Source organism: Sorex fumeus, unplaced genomic scaffold (genome assembly GCF_029834395.1).
Source record: "Sorex fumeus unplaced genomic scaffold, SorFum_2.1 ptg000265l, whole genome shotgun sequence".
In the NCBI taxonomy this organism is placed as follows: Eukaryota; Metazoa; Chordata; class Mammalia; order Eulipotyphla; family Soricidae; genus Sorex; species Sorex fumeus.
Window position 1 is genome coordinate 30,527,582 of NW_026606322.1, and position 9,673 is coordinate 30,537,254.

Consider the following 9,673-nt stretch of genomic DNA (forward strand, 5'->3'; position numbering starts at 1 on the left):
GTGAGAACTACCTTATCTTCCCATCAGACAAAACTTGAGATTTTTTTCCCCAAACCTTTGCTATTTCAATTTTGTTTTTAAAGCTTTTAAAATACTTGCTTTAATCTGGAAAAAACCTGAGTGCCCGAGAACAGATGCCTGGTTAAAGAAATTTTGGTACATCTACACAATGGAGTACTATATAGCTGTTAGAAGAGATGAAGTCATGAAATTTACATACAAGTGGTACTACATGGAAAGTATCATGCTAAGTAAAATTAGCCAGAAAGAAAGGGACAGACATAGAAAGATTGCATTCATCTGGGTAACATAAAGTAAAAAAATAGGAGACTAACACCCAAGAATAGCTGAGATAGGTACCAGGAGGTTTAATCCATGGCTTGGAGGCCAGCTGCACACGCTAGGGGGAAAAGGCAGCTCAGATAGAGAAGGGACCACCAAATAAAGGGTGTTGGGAGTATCCTCCCAAGATGAGAGATGTATGCTGAAAGAAGACTATAGACCGAATATGATTTTCACTCAATGCCTCTTTTGAAAACCACTGCACCCAAAAGGAGAGAAAGAACATAAGGGAATGTCCTGCCACAGAGGCAGGGTGGGATGGGGGATGGGGGGTGGGAGGAATACTGGGATCAGGGGTGGTGGAGAATGGGCACTGATGGAGGGATGGGACCCCGATCATTATATAACTGAAACTCAAGCACAAAAATTTGTAAGTCTAAAACTGTACCTCATGGTGTTTCACTAATAAAAATTAAAAAAAAAAAAACAAAATACTTGCTTTAGCAGCACACACAGTAAAATTGGAATGATGCAGAGATCATCATTTTCCCTATGCAAATTCATAAATTATTAAATTTACAAGTGAAAAAATAATTTCCTGTTCATAGATGATACAAATCATAATTGTCAAAAATAATAATCCTAACCAAAGCAACAAATAGATTAAATGCAAGTCTAGTAAAAATACTTGGGATAAAATATAAGGACTGGTGGAGGGATGAGTATTTGATCATTGTATAATTGAAACCCAAGCAAAAAAGTTTGTAAGTCTACAACCGTACCTCATGGTGTTTCACTAATAAAAATTAAATTAAAATTAAAAAATATATAAGGACTGTTGAAATTACATGGAGTTGGGGCTGGAGTGGTAGCATGCTCCCGTGTATTCAGTCAGCATCTCTGACACCTCATGTGGTGTACTGAACACCATAAGGAGTAATTCTTGGGTGCAGAGCCAGGAGTAACCCCTAAAAATCTCTCGGTGTAATTAGAGCAAAACTAACAAAACTGAGCAGAGCAAAACTGTAGTTGCTCTGCTCAAAAACAGAGCAAAAACAGAACAGAAATATATATGGAGTAATAACTTCTTCTCTCACAATAGACAAAACTATCCTGAAAAAAGATGGGGGAGGGTATCTCATTCCCCAACTTTATATTATACTGTGAAGTTATTGTAGCCCAAACAAGGTAATACTGGAATAAAGATGGAATAGAAGTGGAATAGAATCGCGAATCCAGAGATAAATCTCCAGGTATATAAACAACTAATCTTTAAAAACGGGAGTGAAGAGGATGAAGTGAAGCAAGTAGAAACTACTCAACAAATGGTGTTAGGGAATCTAGATGTCATCTGTAAAAATAAGAACTCAGGTTTCTTTCTTGCACTATGAATAAAACTCAAGGTTAAATATGCTTGTATCAAACCTGAATCCATAAGTGTTATTGGGGAAAAAGCATAATAATCATACCTCATGACATGAATCTCGAGCTGTCTTTCGTGACTCAAATCCCACTGACCAATGAAACAAAAGTAAATATAAACAAATGGAGCTACATCCAATTACAAAGCGTCTGCAATGAAAAAGAAACAATGACCAGAATTAAAGACACCAGAGAGACAGGCTGGGAAGAATATTTTCCCACAACTTACTTCATGAAGAGTTAGTATTCAAGATACATAAAACACTTGTAGAAATTAACTAAACCAAACCAAATGCAAACAACAAAAATCAACTGGATCCAAAAATACCTCTTTGGAAAATAATATGGACACTTTTGAAAAAGTTAAAAATTAAGCTTCCATATGACTCAGCAATGCCACAACTTGGTATCTGCTCCAAGAACCCCAAAATTTTATTTCATAAATGACACCTATGTTACTCAGTCATTGCAACACTATTGACAATAGCTCAAATCTGGAAACAAGCCAAATTTCCAAAAGGAAATGATTGGTAAAAAATCTACAGTAATAGTCTCACCAAGATCCCTAGCACAGTGCCAGAGGTAAACCTTGAACACCATTGGCTGTGGTCCCATAACATGCCATATGGTCACTAAGATATGAAAATATATGCTGAATCACTTATTATCGGGGAGATTTCAATCATGACAGTTATATATTATCTGATTCTAATGAGAATGTGCTATATAAAATTACTGGGAAAGAAACAGGTTTTATGGGGATGTGGTGGAAAAAGAGCCCTCATTTATTACTTCCAGGAATCCTGTCTAGAACAGCCTCTATGAAAAACAGTATGGAGTTTTCTTGAAAAAGTAAGAATCAAGGAATTACAACATACATTTAAACAAAAACAAGTGGGATGTGTCTGCAACCAAAACTCAATATATTCATTATATATTGCTTAGAGTTTAAAAGCTCTAGCATCCAGATAAGTTTCTGCTGTTAGTTTTTTTGGTAGACACAACTTGTGAGACATTCTTGACTGAAAAATCTTCTTTCATCTTCTCAAGAAAAATGTCACCATTGTTTACCTTCTCATTCTAGAAAAAATAAATAAAGTGTGCTTTTTAAAGTGATTGTTAAATTTCATGAGTTTCAACCTTGATATTTTTCTGATTTTTTGTGGAATGAATGATAACACCACCCCCAAATACCTACGATGAGAAGAAATTGAATGAGAAATTAAACAACACTTAATGAGACTAATGTTAGGCAATAGGCAAGAAAACATTTTATATAGGGCTTGATATAGAGAGTTATTTTCCCTAAAAAATTTAAAGAGACAATCCTCGGAACAGCCTACATGGATGGTCACAAGTTTAGACATTCTGAGTGAGTGTTGTCAGTGGACCATTAATTAATAACCTATGTCAGACTAATATATTCATACAGTGGCACCAATAACAGGGCATGTGCTTTGCGCATGCTTGGAGCAGAGTGTATATGCCTTCCAGCACAGCTCTTGAAGTTGTCAACATTTACATGCTAAATCTTGTCCTGAACAGCATAGCTGTCCCTTCTACTGACACATGGGCTACTATGGCTATGGCAATTACTATGAACACTTGTTCTCTGGCCATGGAGGTTTGGTAGCCCAAGGTGTGACTATGGCTGTGACTGTGGAAGCTTCTATAAAGGCAGATATGCTGCCCATCATTTTATGGAAGATATGGATTCTCTAGCTCTTTCCTCCCAAATGAGTGTAGAAGAAAAGATCTATCCTCAGCATTTATCTAATATTCTCCAGAGCAATTGATAACCATTTATCGTTGATTAAATTGCCTCTATAAATGTCAGTCTTGTGCCTTTTTAACTCATGATGTCACTGTGCAATTAAATATATTGGTTCTTTTATTATTTTTATAATCATGGAGTATATGGACTGTCTTCTAACTGAATATGTTTTATTAAAGCGATAGCACAGTGGATAGGGCATTTGCCTTGCACGCGGCCCACATGGCTGACCCAAGTTCAATTCTTTCACCCCTCTGGAGAGCCCAGCAAGCAAGCTACAGAGAATATCTTGTCTGCACGGCAAAACCTGGTAAACTACCCATGACGTATTCAATATGTCAAACACAGAAACAACACATCTCATGACGGAGACGTTACTGGGCCCGCTCGAGAAAATCAATGAACAATGGGAGGACAGTGCTACAGTGCTAATCTAATATTGGTTTCATGAATGGACTAAAAAAATCTAACTTCAGCCATTGGAATAACCCAGATTGCGAGAGGTATACTTGTTCTATAGAATTAACACTAAGTTCTAAACTGCATTTCTAGCTAAAACATTATTAATTTTATATCAATTTTTATAATAAATGTTTAATATTTAAACAATGTTATAAAGACAAAAATACATTTTTTAGAATTTATTCTAAATTGTGTGTAAATAAGAGTATATTTTTATTACCATATCATTAATATGGTAATTAATAATCATTATCGGGGAGATTTCAATCATGACAGTTATGACAATCAGAGACTATAAAACCCAGCTCCCTGAAGAAAACAGCGCAGAGTCTCCTGCCCCCGTGCCTGGCTGTACTTGCCAGGGCACCTTGGAGGGGGGCGGGTTGAGTTTCCCTCCCCGTCCCGAGCACAGCTACGGCAGCTGAAGACCTCCAGAACCAACCACAACCATGCTGAGACCACTCTCCACATGCATGAAGGCAGAGGAACAAAGGCATGCAGGTCCCGGGGCTAAAATCTCCAATCCTGCTCGGATTGGGGCTGAGCATCCTCCACCCAGATCCTCCATCTTCCAGTAGGCAGGGGTCACACCCACCAACTGACCCCCCAGCGCTGAGTAATCCCATCAACGGCCACGACACAGAAACTATAAAACCCAGCTCCCAGAAGACATCTTATTATCTCGTTCTTACCTTGGAGAACCCGGTAGGCTACTGAAAGTATCCTGCCCTCTTGGCAGAGTCTGGCAAACTCTCTGTGGCATACCCAATATGCCAAGTACCAGTAACAATGATGGGTCTCATTCTTCTAACCCTGAAAAAGTCTTGAATATGGCACTTTTAAAAATCTCAGGGCTAGGACAAAGGAAACGTTACTGGTGCCTGCTCGAGGCAATTGATGAACAACAGGATGATCGTGATGGTGATCGTGATTATTAATATAATATAGATCGAAACAGATAAAAACAATGATAAATTTTTACAGAAAAGAATAATAATTACTCAAATATAACTTTAGTTTTTTAATTAAAATAAAATCTTTAGAATTTTACATCAAGGAAATTAAAATTAAGCCATAAAAATTGAACCACATGTTTATGGTGATAAAAAGACACTCAAAGTGTATCAAATAAATTTTATATTTCATAAACATTACTGATCAATGTGATGCAATTTATCTTTTCATGAGTAAAAAGATAGGTATTTGGATCTTTCAAATTATTCCTTACACCTCATATGCCTCAGAGACCTGGGCCCTACGGATACACGATGAGAACTGTATATGGGTATCCCAAAGAAGAATCGAAAGAGCTGTGCTTGGATTACCACATTTCACTCAAGTGAGAGAAGGGATCCGGAGTTCCGACCTCCGTTGATGATAAGGAATCAGGGATGCTGTCTTGTTTGCCAAAGCATCGAAAATCAGATGAGCCGGACATGTAATGTGATTTAGAGACAACCACTAAACTAGAGCTGTTACAGACTGGATTTCACAGGACGTCAAAAGGACTTGTGGCCGCCCACCTATGAGATGTTCAGACTTCTTCGTCAAAACACTTTGAGTCTCTTTGTGTTTCTGGAGCGAACAGATGCCACTGGGCTATACTAGCATGTGGCAGGGACAAATGGAGACGTTCCTGGTGCCCACTCGACCAAATTGATGATCAATGAGATGACAAGTGATACAAGTGATTTATTTTTATTTTAGGGAAAGTTTAAGCCACACCTACTGGAGCTTAGGAATTACTTTTGGTTCTGGACTTGGGATCACTCAGTGCTGAAAGGGGTGCTATATGTGTTGCTGAGGACCAAGCTAGGTTGACTACATGAATGCAGGTGCTTTAACGCCTAGACTATCTCTGTAGTCTGACAATCATTGATTTTTATCAAATTAAGTGACTTAAAGTATCTCATATTACATACTAAAAATATGTGCAACATTAAGATATTAAATAATTCTTTTAAAATGAATATAGTAGTAGCAATGCAAGTCGTTCTATACTTATATAGTTATGTGTTACACAGTAATTATGTTATAGATCCTAAATCAATATTAATTAATCTGCTTAAAAAAATAATTCAGCTTGAATATGGGAGGCAAAATTGTAAAATGGTGTCATGGTTTCTGAATTCTGTTACCACATCATAAACTAATCTACTTTTCTCTGTGGTTCACTGTGAAGCTCTGTTTTCTTATTGCCAACAGCACATCATAATGTTAAGACCTCTTGTAAATGTGTGAGGAAACACCTACATGTATTCAAGGAATAAATCACTCTGCACCTTGGTGAGAAGCACCATTCTTCCAAAATTTTCTAAATATTATACTTTTAATCAATAACCACTCATCATAAAGCAAGAATTTAATTGTTGGTATTTTGCATTTTATGATAATAAATCATGAATAACGCATATGTTTTCAAAATTATTGAGTGGCATACCCTAGATATGGTATCAAAGGACTTTTTATTTCAAGTTGGTAAAATGCAATAATATAAAGACAATAATAAAAATGCAAGCTGGATACAATAATAGAGATTGTACAAGTATTAAATAACTCTAAACAGTGGTAAACAGAGTTAGAAATATCATGTATCTATAAAATGTTTACCAAAATCCTGATACTGTATTCCCCAATGCTTATTTTCTCTCACTGTTTATTCACAAATGTGACTATCACTTATAAAGTTCTTATAGTTCTATCAACAACTACAATTTTATAGTTGTCTCTTGGGTTCAGTTCCCCATATTAAGTGCTGTCTATTGTGGTTACGTTTTAATTTATATTATTTTATTACATGTAATCTTCTTAAATTCTGATCTACTTGTACTTCGAGGCAAATAAATAATAGTGTTAAAACTCAAATCTCAAAAGCATGACTTTTTAGTACAAATATTTGGATTTGTTTATACAACAGAAAGAATAAATATCCTGGGTAAGCTCTTTTCCCTTGTTCTTTTAGATGCACTTTTCACAGGTAAAAGCACAGTAGGTAAATTTTGGGACTTGGACTAAGGTCATTAAATTTCAATTGAAAAGATTCCACTCACATGTCTTTTATTCCACTCCATTGTCTTCACATCCTGGAAGTATTTTAAGGTTGTAAAGAAAAAAGACTTCTCAATATATTTCTGATCAAAAAAAAAAAACCACAAAACTGTGACACCTATAGCATGATACAGTGTAATTTTTTAAAATTTTATTGAATCACCATGAGATAGTTACAAGCTTTCATGTTTGGGTTAAAATCACACAATGATCAAACACCCATTTCTCCACCAGTGCACATTCCCCACCACCAATATCCCGGGTATAACCCCCTTTCCCACCCTCCCTCTGCCTCCATGTCAGACATGATTCCCCATAATCTCTCTCTACTTTTGGGCATTATGGTTTTCAATACAGACTCTGAGAGGTTATCATGTTTGGTCCTTTATCTATATTCTGCATACACTCCCATCCTGACCTATTCCTCCAGCCATCTGTTTTTTAGTGATCCCCATCCCTTTGCTCATGAGGCAGGCTTCCAGCTATGGAGCAATCTATCTGTCCTGGATACACTGTATTTTACAATGTACAAATGTATATTTTTCACATATGGGCTGGTTCAATAGCACAGCAGGTAGGGCGTTTGCCTTGCATGAGACTGACCCAGGTTTGAGTCCTCCGTCCCTCTCGAAGAGCCTGGCAAGCTACCCAGAGTTTCCCACCCGCAAGGCAGAGCCTGACAAGCTCCACATGGCATATTCAATATGTCAAAAACAGTAACAAGAAGTCTCACAATGGAGGTTACTGGTGCCCGCTCGAGCAAATCGATGAACAATGGGAGGACAGTGCTATAGGACAGTGTTACAGTGCTGTATTTCTCACATTTAATTGACTTCTGATATACCGGAAAAGTTGGAATGTATAACAAATGTCTCCTTAATATAAACAATACATTAATGCTATTACTTATTCTCAGCGGAAAATACCTTTAACATTTACTATTGTCTTAGAGTAATTTAACCTGTATTTCAAAATAATGGTGCCCCATAAAGAGAAGAAGGAAATAATAAAGAAGATAACTGTTCAGTCTACTTTGGGACTAAAAACTGACCCTCAGTTAATTTTTCTAAAAAGAATTATCTGTCACTGTCACTGTCTCCCATTGTTCATCGATTTGCTCAAGCAGGCCAGTAACGTCTCCATTGGAGACTTTGTTGTTACTATGTTTAGCATATCGAATACATCACGGGTAGCTTACCAGGCTCTGCCGTGCAGGTGAGATAGTCTCGGTAGCTTCCCGGGCTCTCCGAGAGGGGTGGAGGAATCGAACTCGGGTCGGCCATGTTGGCTGCATGCAAGAAAAATACCCTACCACTGTACTATCGCTCCAGCCCAAAAAGAATTATATGCCTCTCAAATTCCAAGTTATGCTTTCATTTAATTTTTGTCATTGAAGGACAAATACAAAATGCTTGCTTTCTATATTTACTAATATTTTTGTATTTATAATTCTAATGACCACTCTCCGCACACATGAAGGTACCGGCAGAGGAACAAAGCCACGCAGGTCCTGGGGCCGAGATCTCCAAGCCTACTTGGATCGGGGCTGAGCATCCTCCACCCAGATCCTCAAAATTTCAGTAGGCGGGGGTCACACCAACTAACTGGCTCCCTGGCGCCGTGTAATCCCATCAACGGCCAAGGCTCAGAGACTATAAAACTCAACTCCCGGAAGCGCGCGGCCACATTTGTGGCCACGCGACGTCTTATCATCTCATTCCTACTTTGAACAAACTGGCAGGCTACCGAATGTAACCTGCCCACACGGCAGAGTCTGGCAAACTCCCCATGGTGTAACCAATATGCTAAATACCAGTAACAATGAAGGGTCTCATTCTCCCAACTCTGAAAGAGCCTTGAATATGGCACTTAAAAAAAATCTCAGGGCTAGGACAAAGGAGACATTACTGGGACCTGCTCAAGGCAATCGATGAATAACAGGATGGTTGCAATTGTGATTTATTGTGATGACCATTAATTGTTGAAAAATAATCAACTTTTGCTTTTTGAAATAAATTTAATTCTTTTTCTGACTCTTGACTTTTTTCTTTTTATTAGAGTTCTAATTTAGTAGAATGATTCCTTACCCTCAAACCAAAAATTAGCTCATTAGTCACATGATGTGGATGTTTTGTGCACAAAATATGATAGCATTATTCCTACCTGACAGAATACGATAGAATTATGCATGGCCTTATCTTAGAAATTTTCACTGTAAATAAAAAAATTTGTCTGAACTCTTTATAGTTCAGAATGAGAAATAATTTTAAAAATTTAAAGAAAAGAGATCAGAACATGTTGAATCATGACCCATTGAACTGTATTTTGATCTTAAAAGGTATCTCACTGAAGTTTAGAATTAGCACATTGAGGTAATCCCAAGAATTCTTTCCTGATTACTCATAAATTTTTCCATTTAATAAACAGTTTAAACTTCATTAATGACTGCTTAAAACAGAAACGTTCACTTGAGAAAATTAAACCCTTATGGAATATTTATAAATGTCCCAGAATCTTAATGGCATATGTAGCCATGTTAATAAAATACATGCTCTCTGGATATGAGTAAGGTGGAAGCGCATTCCTGGATTAGATAACTGACTCAATAAAATTACTGAGGGACTCAACAAATGTACTTGTTTGTAGTTCTAAGTACAGTGTTATGTCACCATTGAATTTTCATAT